Source organism: Pelobates fuscus, chromosome 11 (assembly GCF_036172605.1).
Source record: "Pelobates fuscus isolate aPelFus1 chromosome 11, aPelFus1.pri, whole genome shotgun sequence".
NCBI lineage: Eukaryota > Metazoa > Chordata > Amphibia > Anura > Pelobatidae > Pelobates > Pelobates fuscus.
In genome coordinates, this window is record NC_086327.1 from 100472391 (window position 1) to 100488448 (window position 16058).

General features: G+C 37.1%; 1 protein-coding gene across 3 annotated transcripts in view; it reads left to right on the forward strand.

Annotated features, from left to right (window-relative positions):
* Nucleotides 1-1246: 1246 nt before the first annotated feature.
* The window catches only part of PRDM2 (PR/SET domain 2), a 112468-nt gene continuing 97656 nt past the window's right edge, over nucleotides 1247-16058 (forward strand). For 2 of the 3 annotated variants that reach the window (XM_063436888.1, XM_063436890.1), the window contains exon 1: nucleotides 1247-1351. The gene's annotated coding sequence lies outside the window, so the exon portion shown is untranslated. Of the gene's footprint in view, nucleotides 1352-11877; nucleotides 12047-16058 lie in introns of those variants that run through there. The other variant, XM_063436889.1, reaches the window with a different exon arrangement.

Consider the following 16058-nt stretch of genomic DNA (forward strand, 5'->3'; position numbering starts at 1 on the left):
CACCCTCACACAGCACACACACAGCTTTGTGTCTGTGTGTGTATATATGTGTATATATACATATATACATACATACATACATATATATATATATATATATATATATATATATATATACGCCGCTTGTGCTTTAGGGTGCACACCCTAATGCAATAGGCTGCGCACGCCTATGCTTTGTAGATAAAAAGTATTCTTAAATGTGGTGGTGGTGGTTCTCATGGTCATCCCTTTACCTAAAAAAATAAATAAATTAAATTACTCCTGCTGCTGCTCACCCTTTTTTCAAATGCGTGTGGGGCTATGCCTGCTACCTCCACAGATGGAATTGGTAGAACCCTCTACGTCACTGTTGTTCTTCCACCCAAGGGCAATTATTATTATTTTTCTTAGGAAAAAATGAGTAGATATGGACAATTGATGACCTACTGACACCTTCCACCCTGAAAAGAAAAAAGCTTTCCCACACATCGAGTCTGTAGCCCGATTGATTGTCCTATCAGGGTCCTATCATCAGCTTCTATCAAGTGTGTTGGTAAAGGTATTGCAATAAAAAATGGATGGGTGAGGTTGATGCCTCACTGGCCCCTATGGACCAGTCACCATTGATCAACAGTAAGGAAAAAAGAATGGCCGTGGTCTGTTGTACATACAAGATGAGTAAAACTGTTATAACTACTTTCTTGCCAGAGATCCATGAACCAGCAGGGAGCAGAGGGCGGGGAGTATTTTTGTTGTTGTTGTCTTCTCCAGCGGTGAAAGGGTTAAAAGCATTCCTTTCTGTGTCAGCCAGTAAGCAGGAATTTTTGTTTTAGATAATCAAGCAGGGATTTAAAACACTGAAAAATGTCCAAATAAAGAGATGTCTCCATATGAAGCAGATTTTACAAAGACAAAATTTATGTTCGCAATATGTTTTATCAGGAAAAAATATTAACCTTTTTTTTTTTTCCTAACACTGAAAAAACCCTCATAATTTAAAAAATATAAATATGTATGTATATTATATATACACACACACATTGTTTTTCCAATCAGATATTGACAGATAAAATGCATAACAGACAATACTAGCAGTTTTCCTTATATTAATTATTTTACTAACATAACATGTAATTAGGGAAGAAATCACTAATCCCTGTACAGTTCCTAGAGGCTGGGACCATTTCCCTTTTAACACAGTAAAGAGACATAGCCCCTTTAAGATCAACCCCAGCTGGTGCTGAAGCTGAGCATGCTGGGAGTACTATTCAGTCTGCAGGCCTGTGCTGGAGAGAATACAATCGGGGTTTATCGGCTTGGTGCTGGCAATGGGAGGCTCAGGCATGCTCGAGGGTTCCTGGAGCCTGGGCAGGTAAGTGCCTTGAACCCCCTAACGTCGCCATAAGTGGCTCCAGGCAGCCTCATCACAGACTATAGAACTCCCATTCCGGGGGAGGGGGCACTTTAAACCCCAGGAAGTTGTCAAAGAAACATCAAGGTGGATAGTGGGATCATGCCACAGCGAATTAATATTCAGGCATACAGAGAGCTCCCCTGAGATGCTATGCACCGCCACATTTAATGTGTGCGATCCCTTTAATGGAATTAGCTGATTACAAGATACATTGTATCAAAGAGAATGTTACACACACCAGGTGTGAAATTGATAGATGGCTTTGTTTAAACCGAGAGGCTTTTTTGTTCAAAACAATTTGCAGACAGGTCTTACTAGTCCTTCCTGATCACTACCAAAAAAAAAGGGGGGTGTGGGTGAGGACAAGACACCCATTAACTTATTCTTGGCTCTATTAATCTAGATGGGTTGCATTCATTATATAACTAGTTGCATTTTGAAATCAGGCATCAATAGATCTCTGTAACAATGTAGCCTCCTATAAATGTATTCAGTTTACTTATTCAAAGTGACTTTCTTGAACATAAGTACATTATGTTGGTTTTGCAGACATTTCCCATGGAGGAATTGTTGATTTGATCCTTTTTAATCCAATTATTTTTATCTGTAGAAAATAATTGATTTGCATTTGCTGCACACATACAGCACTGTAGAAGACACACCTTTTTTTCAGTTGGATTTTGATCCTCAATCCTTATTGGTTCTTAAAATAATGTTTTTGTAGTTTTAAAAGGCTTTAATGGACATGTTAAAAGAAAACCAGTAATAATTGAATATTTTTTTTAAAAAACCCTGGCCAGGATCACTTCAGTCGTGTGCTTTGTTCTTTTGTTGATGGTAGGGTACATCATCAGACTTGGTAATCTGGCAAAGATTGTCATTCTAACTAACCAGTACTGGGCACTTGGTGTTAGACATTTGATGCATTGCAAACCAAGTATTTTAACACGTTAATATTATGACTAGATGAAAATATAAAATCAATATATCTGTATTTTAAAAGTTGAATTAAAATGTGCTTTATTCGTGTTTGCTAGTTTTTTTTTTTTTTATAGCTATCCTTTCTTGTGTATTTTATATAAATATGTATACAGTTTGCATTATACTGAAATAGGGGAGGGGGGGGGGAAGCTCTCACGTGTATATACAATTATGTAAAATCATGTACACACCAGCTAAATTTTATCAAATAATTTGTGAATTTAAATTTGTTGGTGTCATCATCTTTGTGGCAAAGTTTTTATTAAGCCGGTACTTGAATTCTTTGCCAGTTCTTTAAATTACACTGTACTAAATTTAAAAAATATATATATAATTTCTGATGAGTATGTATATATTAACCACTAATATTTGGGCCCAGGCTCATGAATGTGTACACATTCTGGGTGGCAGTGTTGATGTAAACTGTGTAGTGTATTATGGCTTTATGGGATATGCCCATATGGGAGAATATTTGGGCATATTTAAAGTACACCACTGAGGTGCTATGTAGGATGTACTGGACCAACAGGGGGTTCAGTGTCTGAGTGACAGTTTTACAAAGCAGGATTTTTATATTTCCACTTAACAAAGACGCCATGTTGACCACATACATTTTCCACATGTACTGCTTTCAATCATGTGTGAATCTTAGATTACTGTTAATATTAATTTATACAACAAATGTGTGCGTTTAATCTGAGAAATTAGTGTAATTTTAATACATGTAGCTTTTTATATTTTGCTTAGTCAGAAATCAAAACAATTGAACTTTTTTTTTTTAAGCTTGTTTTTGGAACCTAGATTTCTTTCCTTTTTTTTTTTTTTTCTTCGCTCTCAAGTATTTTGTAGTAGATCATAGAATGTGTGTGTTTTTTATTTTATCAGAACAAAAAATAACCAGCTTCTTAAATCTTAGTAGATGCAGGCGAGATATGTGGATTGGCAGAAAGGAAGGAAAGCTTGTCTGTGGTCTGTTGTACATAGAGGATAAGTACAACTGTTTTAACCCCTTCCTTGCAAGATCAGCATGACAAGGGGAGGAGGGGGAAAGTCCATTTTCCCCATCTCTAGCTGTAAAAGGGTTAAGGCCTTTTTAAAAAAAAAAAAATATATATATATATATATATTTTTTTTTTTTTATTGCAGCCATTTCACATAGGTGCGTAAACGGAGACTTGTGTTTTGAGTTAATGAGTGGGATGTAAAATTTTGTTTACAGTGACATGTCACATGGATTTAAAACAGTGGTAAATTAGCATATCAAGTGGCTTTTACAAAGACAACGGTTTAATGCTACAGTGTGTGCTTTTATTTCTAACAGAATACATGTTTTTGGTTTTATTTTTAAACTCAATAGAAACATTTCATACAGATTTTTTTTTTTGTGTTTTTTTTTCTTCTTTTTTTTTTTCACAACCATCATTATTGATGTGTTTTTATGTGTCTTGCTCCATATGTGACTGCCAGAGCTGTCTGTACAGCTTTTGTCCTGTTTCTACCAATAGGGATTTCTTAATCTGACAGATTTATCTCTCTTCTGAGGACCTTCCCTTTTGAATAAGTAAATGTCATATTGGTGTGTGTGTATATAGTAAGGGCCAAACAGCTTGGCTACCGCATTGAACCAATTTATTTGACTAGAATTAAATAGACTGATTTACGGTTTATTTTTTTTAATTAGGTTTATTTTGCCAAGATAATAGCCAATTAGAAGAAGGCAGTACCTTATTTGTTTTACTGTACACATACTTAAAGGAGAACTGCCACCCAAAACATTATTTTTATATATATATATTTTTATTTTTTTATTTTTTTTATTTTATTTTTTTTTTAAACAAAACAGATTTTTTTTTTCTTTTTGTGTAAATGGAGTATGTGTAAAAAACTGAGAAAACCTCACCCCTACTTTTTAGTATATGATAGGATTTTTCAGCCATATACGTACACCTTGGATCAGAAAGTGTTTGAAAACAGACAGTCTCTATGGCCTTTCCTGCTTCACACTCTGCACAGAGGCAGGGAAGGTCATGGAGACTGTCGATTTTCCAAACACTGTCTGACCAAAGGTGCATGTATATGGCTGAAGGATACTGTCATATACTAAAAGATAGGGTTTTTTTTTTCTGTATTTACTATTAGTATTTTTTTACCATATACTTCATTTGAGCAAAAAAAAAAAAAATATGTTTCATTTCAAAACTGGATGAAAGTATTATATTAAAAAATATTTTTTAGGTGACAATTGTCCATTTAGCAGAGCACTTACAACTAGTACTACTGTTTAATTCAATTTTTTTTAAATGTTTATTTGTGTGTATATGTATATGTGTGTGTTTTGTTTTTCTCTTTATTTTATATCATGTAAAGTGCTTCAGAAAATGTTATATAAAGTATTCTAGCTGGTATTGATGTTTTTACAACCGTGTTGAGCCATCACTAAATGCAAACTGGGGCAAAGTAAAACTGCAGTTGTAATCTGTGGAGATTCACCTTGAAATCTCTCCATAGGATTATCCCTGGGGTTTGTTCACTAAATAATGAATAGTGTGAGTTGAAATAGTTTGAACTGGGAATAAAAAAGCATAATGTGTTGCAAACGTTTTATTATTATTATTAATATAGTATTGCTACTGTAGCCAAAATTTTGGAAGGTAATTTAAAATTCCTTACAGTTTGGTATATGGAAATACCCCACAGTGTTATTTAATGTCTTTTTCGCGTTCTACGTACTGGCTGAAAAGGATGTAAAAAAAAAATAATTAATTAAATTTTTTATTTTTTTTTGTGTGACAATTTAACCGCCACATGTTTTTTGCATTGAAAGACTTGACATGTTAAATGTTAAGCTGACAACCTGTGCTAATTATTTTGTTCTTACACAATCATGCACCGACTTTATATTGAAGTGAATTTAAAACACTACCCATGCTTTCCTTATAAAGGACAATCCTATTGACTTGATTAAAATCATTCCTCCAAACTACTAGAGAAGATGGGTTTGGGGCTGGTTATTGTTTAACTATTAAGATCTTGCGGAAATAAAAAAGGTACAAGACTGAGTTTTGCAGGAGTATAATAATGGTAACATCCCCAGCACTAGTACACTGTTTGAATATAAACCTAAAAAACTGTTTGTAAAGAAACATGAGACAAACATTTTCCAGGTGAAAGATTCCGTTTCAGCTTTGTGATGTGGTTAAATATAATGGCCAATTTAGAGTCTATTCTAAAAGGCATTGAATTTGCACCTAAGTCCTCACTGATGTGTTGCAGTGTTTACATGCAATTTAGAGTTTATATTATAGAGCTGAGATTTGTTTTGAAGGATTTAAGAATTTTCCTTGCAAAATCCATGTAGGTGTTCATCCATGACATTTGCTTGAAAATTGCACCAATTTTGCAGGCTATAGTGGTTATGATGCATAGAGTTCTCCAGCACCATCCCTCGATTTTTATAACTGAGCCTTTTCTGAAATTCTGTGCGTTAGAGACTGTGACTTTTTTGGCATTTATGTTCCGTATTTATTTCAGCAAAGTTTACCGCTGTCAGGGTTATTCATGAAAGTGACAATTCCCAGGAATTTAAAGCCAAAATAGCCAAACTAAAAGCATACATGACTTGGAGAATGTTTCTAGTTTGGCTATGTGATCCTTAAATTTAAATTCAGATTTTAGGTTTAGATAACCCTGTCATTTTTTTTTTTTTTTTTTTTTTTTTTTTAGAAACAAACAAAAAACAGAACAGGTCTTTCATGTTAATAAATTGATAAAAAAAAAATTAAAATACACAATTTCATAATTTTACTTGTAATAATTTTTACATGATTAAATAAAAAACAAAAATTCAATTCAAGTTGTGATTGTTAAAATGCCTAATATGTATGCCAAGGATATCAGTTATTTTGCTGAAGTTATAGGGCAAATATGGAAAGAAGTAGATTAAGGTTTTTAAGGTTAACTTTTGCAAAATTAGGTCTGCAGAGAGTTTAATATTAATTGCCGACACATTCAAGCCACTACACAATAGTAAATATTTCTTGAAGGTAGACACAATGAGGTATTTAACGAAGAGCATTTTGATTCTTTTTAACCATTTCATCACCAACCTCTGTGGTTATATTAAAATGGATATTCTAGGATCTATAACCAGTTCATCACATTGAATTGATCCTAATGCCTGGAACCCATTGGCGCAAACTCTTCGTCCAATGTTAAACTATTTTTGAGCAGTGTTACACTGAATGAGGGCCCAGTGTCTGCCCACAGCCTACCCCCCTTCTTGAGCAGCACAGTGCCGATGGGTTGCTGGAAACACTTGTTTAGCATTTAATCATTTAAAAAAAAAAAAAAAAAAAAGTTAAACCTGCTTACCACTAAATGGGAGGACGGTGCCATGGGCTACAGACACTATACCTTGAATAAGATCAAGCGTTCATAGTGTCTCTTTTTATACATTTTCACACATCTCATTTTCTTTGGGAATTTCACAGAATAGCATATATCTGCCTCTACCATATCGTCATTGGAGGCCAAGTTGCAGGCTGCTGGAGACTGTGAATCTCTATTAAACTGTTAGTAAACCATTCAGGAATAATGCTGGACCCAGTGCCCTAGACTGCAGGTGCAATAAACACTTCAATCTTCTAAAATCAATTTTTAATTCCTTTCTGTCACTGCATAGATCGTCTTTGTGTCTGTATATGCATGGTTTTGCAAACACAAACAATTATCACTATCGTATTTTTTTATTGTTTTTATTTATTATTAATGAAATTTTAAAGGACTACTTAATTTACCCTGTATTTTTTATCTTGTAGATTTGACCCTGTAAATTCTAGTAGTGCAATGTAAAACATAGCAGTTTTGTAGAAACTAGAATGTTTGTTTGTTTCTATTGCAGGGTTAACACATCTCTAGTGGCTTTCTTCCTGACAGCCACATGAGGTGCTTATGTTTTGAGAACAGATTAAAATTCTGTTCTCCTAGAGCAGTATCTGATTGGAGCACATACGCACTAGCCTCCCAGTGCTTCCCTATGAGGAATCCTTGGTTTGGCCGAGATAATCTTGCTGAACTCAGCCAAGGAGGCGGAATCTGGAATGGGGAGAGCAGCACAGTGAGGGCTTAAAGGTTAGTAAAATACCTTTTTTATGCATTCAAAGGGGAATCAAACACCTGCATTGATACAGCACACTAAAACCTTAGTTATACATGGTTTTTAATTCTTCGCTCTATAGCATTCCTTTAAAGGAACACTCCAGGCACTCCAGTGCCAAGAGGCCCCTCACCGGGCAGAGGGGCCACTGATTGGCTGAGAGCGGTCAGCTAACGCACTCCGCATATCAGTGACTACCCATTCACAAACCTGGCTTGCAAAAGGTGCATTTCTTTGTACGCCAGTTTTGTGAAAGGAGAGTTACTGATTGGTTGAGAGCATCAGCTGACCGCTCTCAGCCAATCAGTGGTCCCCATGCATGGTGGCACTCCGCACTTCCTCAAACTGAAATTTCAGAAGCCGCAGTAGAAGGAGCTGTGATCGCTGCTGGAGGCAACTTTTGGGATTAAACCAAGAGTGTTCCTGGTGGCCTGGCACCATAACAACTTCATGTAGATTAAGCTGTTATTGTGCCTCAAGGGGACTAAACTTTACCTTTTAAGTTCTAAGTCTCAGCAGTCCTACAACTGCTTATAGAATTATTGATTTATTTTTTATTTATTTTATTTTATTTTTTACACAACAAGACTTGTGAAGTCTTGCTTGAGTGCACTTACTGAAGAGCCTCCACTGCTCTCTTTGTGCTAAAATACACTAATTTGTTCTGCCTGGTTTTCCAACCTTCACTCAGCTCTTCTCTTCTAGTGACAGAGCTGACTCCCAGGAGATTTCCTAAGCACAGGAAGAGGAGTAGCGTTTAAGCGAGGCCTGTAAGGCTGCATGGTTAATTGCATTAATAACAATGTATTTGGGACCACGTGCAGTGTGAACATAACACACATGGACCCATATCACTGTCAGATGGACAGACCACTGCATGCTCAAGAACATCAAGAGGTTTTATTCTTTGCTAACGGAGTAGCCTTCATATATTGGTTTATTTCCGATTTGCCATAAAGAGCCAGACAGGAAAGCCCGGCTGCATGTAATCCGATATGGTCCCTGGTAGCAGCAATGTCCAGTAGGAGAAAAATATCTAACATTATGGCACAGTGCAGTTGGGAGAAGTGATGATTATCAGAAGCACTGCTCCATGAGCTCCATATAACATTTACGCTCCTGACAGTACTTTGTTTTATATCAAATTGTGGTATAGGCGTAAAGGAACACTCTTGACACCATAACAACTTAAACTCAAATAAATCTTTGGTGCCATCTTATTTTAATGGTTTAATCTGCATAACCCCAAAGCTGTGACGACATCACCCGTCCTTTCTGCCCCCTAGTTTCTGGCGATGTCCAAGACTTCAATGAGGGTGCCTCAGAGAAGTTGAAGACTGTGCACCGCTGTTAGGTATGTAATGTTCTCGCACAGTTTTGTGAATGAGAAGCTAGTTAATGGATGAACGGGTCAGCTGACGTTCACAGCCTATCTGCGGTGCGCAATCTGGGGCTTCCTCATTGAAGTCTTGGGCATCACAGGAAATCGGTGGACAGAATAGATGATGGCTTTGGGGTTAATCCATTTCTAAATGGTTAAACCCCTGTAAAGGATGATGGCACCCAGGACCTCCAAACCCATAATTACTTTGTAAACATTAAGTTGTTATGGTGCTCAGAGTGTTCCTAAGTGAATATATGCGGGAGGCTGCATTAAATTTACACTTGGTCCTTTTTTTTTTTTTTTTTTTACCACTTGGCAACACCTCTTGCCACTAGTAACATGCCAGGCTGTAAAGTGGGTACGTTATCCAAGTGCTCATGTATGTCAAAATGACACAACTGCTGAAGTTATTTTGAAATACTCTGGAATAAAAGCATGCTTAAAAATGTTATTTTGTTTGGTAAATACATACCTGGGACAGGGACCTAAAATAGCGGTTGTTGGCAAATATAACTACTCAACAACGGCGTGGAGGTGGGATTAGGTGGGGGTTAAGGGGGGGGGGAAGGTTTTTTTTTTTTATGCACTTGCACACAGCTGTGCACATGTGAAGGTTGTAGCTAACGTACAGCTATGCCCTGTAAATGAGTTGCTTAGCTACGAGTACTTATAATGTCACTATCAATGTTTCTAAAATAAAATAAACAAAAACTGTAATCCAGGCACTCAAGGATCAATTCAGCATCGAAACGTTGCACTTTTTTCCAGTAAACCTGCTGAATCGATCCTTGAGTGCCTGGACTAAAAATGTTGTTCAACTATCACAGGAGGGGTAGCCAACCCCAGGCCTGGTTGCACCAGGATTGTGATAAGTGTGAGGTATTCCTCTTTCTTTTGTTTATCCAAAATAAATTGGACATGGTCAGGCAATTTCTCATGTCAACCTTCTATTTAAACTGTAAATATAGAAAAGCGTTCTAATGTGAGCAAAAAAGAAAATGACGAGGTGGGCCCGTATAGGAGGCATCATGGTTTTCCTGGCATGTCATTCGTTATGAAAGAGTTAATGCAATGATGAATAATTTTCACACTCCAGAAGTTGTAAACTACATTTCCCATGACACTGAGTAGTGAGTTCAGCTGATGTAATATAGTTACCAATGCTACTTTTAAAAGGTTCTCACTCACTTTATATGGCATAAGTGGATAGTTGAAAGAATCTAGGCTGACAGCAAAACAAATGAATAAATAAGGCCATCAATATGGCAAATATTTTGTTGCTTCTGTCTCTTTTATTTTAAATTACGTTTTAAGATGAATTATGAAAGGCCCTTAGGTCTATCTGTGTTTCTCAGTTGGAAAAAGGGAAATATAAAATCTTCAATGCCATACTGGTACTTTAAAATGTTATGTTTCATTTAATTGCAATATTAATATCTAGTTTGGTTATTGTTAACACCTGGCTGGTATTTTACCGTCACAGCTGGTATTTGAAGCTGTCTGGCTAGTGTACCCAAAAGTACCCACCATGCAATGTTGGGTATTTTTTTCTTTGACTAACACTAGTCCCAGGGAGAGTGGTGATACATGTTTACATGGCAGGTACAAACATTTCTATATACACGCAATGACCTCCCCTCACTCACACACAATGACACATACTGCCAGACACACAGTATGCACACACACAAAGTTTACCCCCAAAGACACACTGCTATACACACTTAATCAGACAGTATAAATACAATAACAGGCCGATTTATTAAAGCTCAAAGTGTCACATCAACGTCTCGACCCCAAATGAGGTCTACACACATTGTTAAACATACACATTGCTACACGTACAGTCAGACATTGGAAGAAGGTTCTTTTTTGTGTGTGGTAATTTAGGGAGTATCACCTTCCAAATGTTAAATGTCTCTATTGTCACTCCCTGTGATGTTTTGAAACACCGGGGATTTCCTGTCCTGTCCTACTTTTTTTTTTTTTGGTAGGTAACACCGTGAAGTTATTTTAAGATCTACATTTCTCTGTACACCATTTACCTATTTTTTTTTTTTTTTTTTTAAAGAGAATAATATATTTGACCCCTTAATAATCAGGCACTATTTCATCCTTACCCCATGAAAATGTTTGTAAATGTTTTGGAAAGGGGTTAAGGACATAAGCGAAACATGCCAAATTGTTATACTTTTTAATTAATAACTTAATAATATTGATCCTATTGTGGCATAGGTTTCCCGAATTTAAGAAAGAATTTCTCCTTAAAGTGTTATGGCATTAATGTGAGTGGGAGCACAGTGCTGAGCCCACTGCTGCTTGTCCTGGGTAGTCTAAGGGTTAAACAGTAAAGCACGTCTTACTGTGCAATCTGTGACTTCTTTGTTTGAGCTGTAGATACTTATCTTTACCTAAAAGAATGTAAGCTCGTTTGAGCAGGGTCCTCTTCAACCTATTGTTCCTGTAAGTTTATCTGTAATTGTCCTATTTATAGTTAAATCCCCCTCTCATAATATTGTAAAGCGCTACGGAATCTGTTGGCGCTATATAAATGGCAATAATAAATAATAAATAAAAGGGGGCATAGCATTCTGAACTGATACAATTAGAAAGAAATAGACAATATTTTCTTGGAGGGGAGCGGGGAGAAAGAAATTGTAAACTTTTTTTCTTTTAATGTTTTGTACTGTATTGTGAATCTGCAGTGGTGTGCCTCATTGCTGTGAGATCCTCCATCTTCTCACGCTGCAAGAGGACAGAGCCAGCTTCCTTGAACTCTGTGCAGTAGCACACGCCTCCTGTGTCATCATGTCATTACACACCACTCACACAGGAGCTGCACCATCTTACACATGTCTGAAAGTTATATATGCACTAATACCAGGGTTGACTCTTGACATAATTTCCTGGTGAACAACCAAACATTGTGAACAAGGGTCTTTTTATTATTTTTTTTGTTTTGTTTTTTTTCACTAAATACTGAATCAGTGTTTAAGGGCATAGTAAAGTTTGTGTTCCTTCCTAAAAAGAACAAACCTATGGATACATCTCTTAAACTACTTGCTCTGGCAGTGTTCTAAACAGATGGATCAGCTACCTAGAACTGAACATTTTAGTTACTTTCCTGTCCAAGGTACGTTGAGATGTTTCGGTATGAAAGGAAAATCTGAGCACACTTGTGCATCAATGGAAATGTTTACTTCTTTCTTTTTGTCTCCTTCTGATGATGGTTCGTTCTTCTTAAAGGGACACTCTAAACACCACAACCACTACAAGTTGCAAGGAGTCCCTGAAGACCCACTGACGGAAATATTTATTACGGTTTATGGATGTTTTGACGCTTTGTCTGAAGTCTGCAGTCTTTTTGGTCTTAGTCCATCTGATAAGGCAGAAGTTCATACTAATAATACCCTATTAACTCATACTAGTTTTTAACAGTATTCATTGGCTGTGAACTTTCAGCCACTCTATTCCTATGCATTCATAGCTATAGGAAGAAACCGGGGTAACCATAGTACATGCACGTATAGAAGGATTTCCCTGCTCTCCCTTGCCAGACAATCCATAGCGTAAAGGTATATGCCAATTATTTGATTTACAGGTGGGAGGTAGCCGTTTTTAAATTGATTTTTTTTCTTCCAATCTATACAATTTCTATAAATCCTGGTCACACAATAGCTAGACTGTATTTCATTTACATTCCAAATGAAATATCTTGTGTTCACAATAGCAGGTGAATCGACTTATTTATTTTCTTTTTACTAACCAGCTGATATAGAGATCAGTCGGACTTTATTAATACGTAGTATGGATTATTATTCAAGTATTATGAATAATATTATCGTGATTGCTTTAACCCCTTAAGGACACATGACGTGTGACATGTCATGATTCCATTTTATTCCAGATGTTTGGTCCTTAAGGGGTTCATTTAACTGGTGACATGCCGTAGTCTGTTACACGTACGAATACGTTACATGATCTCACTCAGACACACTTAGTGGTTTTAAAGGATATGCTCGGCAAGTGTTAGGGTTACACTAGTGGAGTTACAATTGGGATTAGAGATGAATCGAACCTAACCAAAAATCTGATCCGAAACCTAAACCATTTTATTCACTAAAGTGTGAATTGTCGGGAATTCAAAGTGAATTTTACATTTCAGGCCAAAGTAGCTAAGCTGGAAAAATTCTCCAAGCGATCTATATTTTCAGTTTAGGTATTTTGGCCTAGAATTTGAAATACATTTTGAATTCCTGACAATTTTACATTAAGGTGAATAACCCTGTCACTCTAATACTTCTCACTTTAACTTCAGTTCCTATGCTTACCCCTAAATGTACAAATTAATCGTCACGGTAACCCTTGCCTTGCAGAGTGTTGCTGAACAGACCACTTTAGACGTTGTGCAAACCATTTCAAAATGACACGAGGTTGTGTGAAGTGTAAGCTACCTTCTTGGTAGCTGCATATTGGGACATCGTGGTTTCAAATGTGGGAAAATGATTTACACACAGCTAAAGCCGAGAGCACGTGTGGTATTTATAAAAAGTGTATGAAGCAGATTAGCTGTAAAGTCAGGATTGTTGAAGGAGCTTTAAAATCTTTATGCAACGCTGTGTGCGCTTTAATTTTTTTAATATTCTTCTTTTTTATTTTTTTATTCCCCTCCTCTTTGTTGCTGCTTAATTGAACACTTTAGGGACAGGAATACAAATGTTTATTCATCACGCTATAGTGTATAAAACACTATTTAGGTGGTCGGCCCCCTTTGCCACCTATAAATATGGTTTAAAAAATAAAAATAAAAATCACCTAAATTCAGCGCTGCGGGCCCGCCGGCGCAGGCTCCGCACCTTTGGCTGAGATTATAAGAATTGATGATCTCAGCCAATCCAATGCTTTACTTTCCTTCTGGTGACTATAGTGTCCCTTTTTATGTTGTTGCAGCCACGCATCCCTTATTTTAGCAAAAGCAAGTGTTTTATGCGTACCTTCCAACAGTCCCAGGTTTGATGGCACAGTTGGTGACAGTAAGGAACTGTCCCAAGTACGTGCCCTCTGCACATGCAGCCCAGAGTGAGGAGGTAGAACATGGTTGCTTGCCTGTCATGCATTATTTTGCCAGACAGTCTTGCCCCCTTTTTGGGCATCAGTGGCATGGCCCCTAGAGGACTGTCCAACCCTACCGAGTTTCATACCTACACAAATAGGAAGGTATGTTTGTGTGCAACCCAAGCAAATGTCATACTTCTGAATTCTTCTTTTTGTATACAGGAGCATTGAGCAGTGTATTTGAAAACTTCTGTGAGTCTCTAAGGTCTCACAGTATGATATTCTGGCCCTGTTCCTCCCCCATCTCAACTCCTTTAAAACTGCTGGAAGGTTAGGAGGATTGGAGTACGTTTTTCTTAGTTTTTTTTTTTTTTTTAGTTTTTTCCGTTTTGACACCTTTTTGAAGCATCTTATTGGTTTAATTTTTTATGTGCCTTTATACATTTTGTTGTTTGGCAAATAGTGTATCTTTTTCTGCGCTTTCTTTTTAAAATTCAGACAATTTTTGTGTGCAGGCCATGCAGAACAATGATCTTGCTTCTTGGCACAGTTATAACTCAAAATTATTAGAGCCTCATAAAAACTAAAATCCTGAGGTTGATATCTGATTGACCCTTTAAGTGTTGTGTAGTTCTCTGACATACATTTCTCTCCTGCTTAGAGTTGCATTGGGCCTTGATTATTTACACTAGAAATAGTGGTGCAGTAACCCTTATGTTGTGATACTAATTGTTGTAAATTGACAAATGCAATTACAATTGCAAAAGACTGTCTGTAGCAGGAAATACAATTAACTTCTATTTAGTGATGTCCCTAACTGTTCGCCGGCGAACATAGCTTGTTCGTGGCGAATGCGGCGGGCGAACATATGCGATGGTCGGTCCGCCCCCTATTCGTCATGGAGGTGGGAGGGTCTGGGAGGGAAGGTCTGCTGCTGATTGGCTGGAATGTGTCTGCTGACTGTGAGGTACAGGGTCAAAGTTTACTCAATGATGACGAATAGGGGGCAGACCGACCATCGCATATGTTCGCCCGCCGCGTTCGCCACGAACAAGCTATGTTCGTCGGCGAACAGTTCGGGACATCACTACTTCTATTCTCTTTGGGTACATGCAAAATCCATATATCATGCTGACATCTCTAGCAAATGTAGACTATTCTTTCGATATCTCCTCCAAAAACAGATGTGTGCAAAACCTACTGCATTATGATGTGCACTGCATCCTAAATGATAAGATATTAGTGTTATGGGGGAGTGGGGTTCTATTAATCAAACAACTTTTGTAAATCTACTTGCTATTTACTTATTTGCTAGCAGCTTATCTAGCACAGTATATTGGAAAGAATGATTAACACTACAAAGCGGGGCTCAGTCCCTTTTCAAAAAAAGAAACGAGCAGACAAGCTGGGAAAGTTGTCTTTAATCTGCAATCATTATATATATATATATATATATATACATATATATATATATATATATATATATATATTATTTTTTTTTCTCTTTCCTTTCTTTTTCCCCCAAATATAATATTTTTTAATTTTTATATATTTTTTAACGTTCTTATCATGAAATACTTTAAAGTTCAGATCATAGGCATGTGCAAGGGGTGAGCTAAGTGCTCATAGACTCAAAGGGACGCTATAGTCACCCAGAGACCACTTTCATCTCAATGAAGTGTTCTGGGTACCATGTCCCCCTCGTTTTAATTCTGAAGTGTAACAGTTTGCCGTTTTGCAGGTTCAGCAACGTTTACATTGCAGGGTTAAAATGCCTTTTAGTGGTTGTCACACTGACGGCTATTAGAGGCGCTTCCGACCTCAAAGCCGAATAAAACTCGGCTATTTCAATCAGATGGTCCCCTGTGGGAAAGCATTAGATTGGCTGAGATCATCAATATATATCTACACAGGACTGGATGACAGAATTAAAGATGCTTTAAGCATTTTGGGAGCAACCACTCTTAATAGTCGACCTAAGCGACCCTCGGAGAGGCATAGCCTTGAAAGGAACCTGGGGTCATAACATGATTTCAATGTTCAGCATGTTCTGCAACTCCTACGAATTCTTCCAGCTATCTGCATTCTAC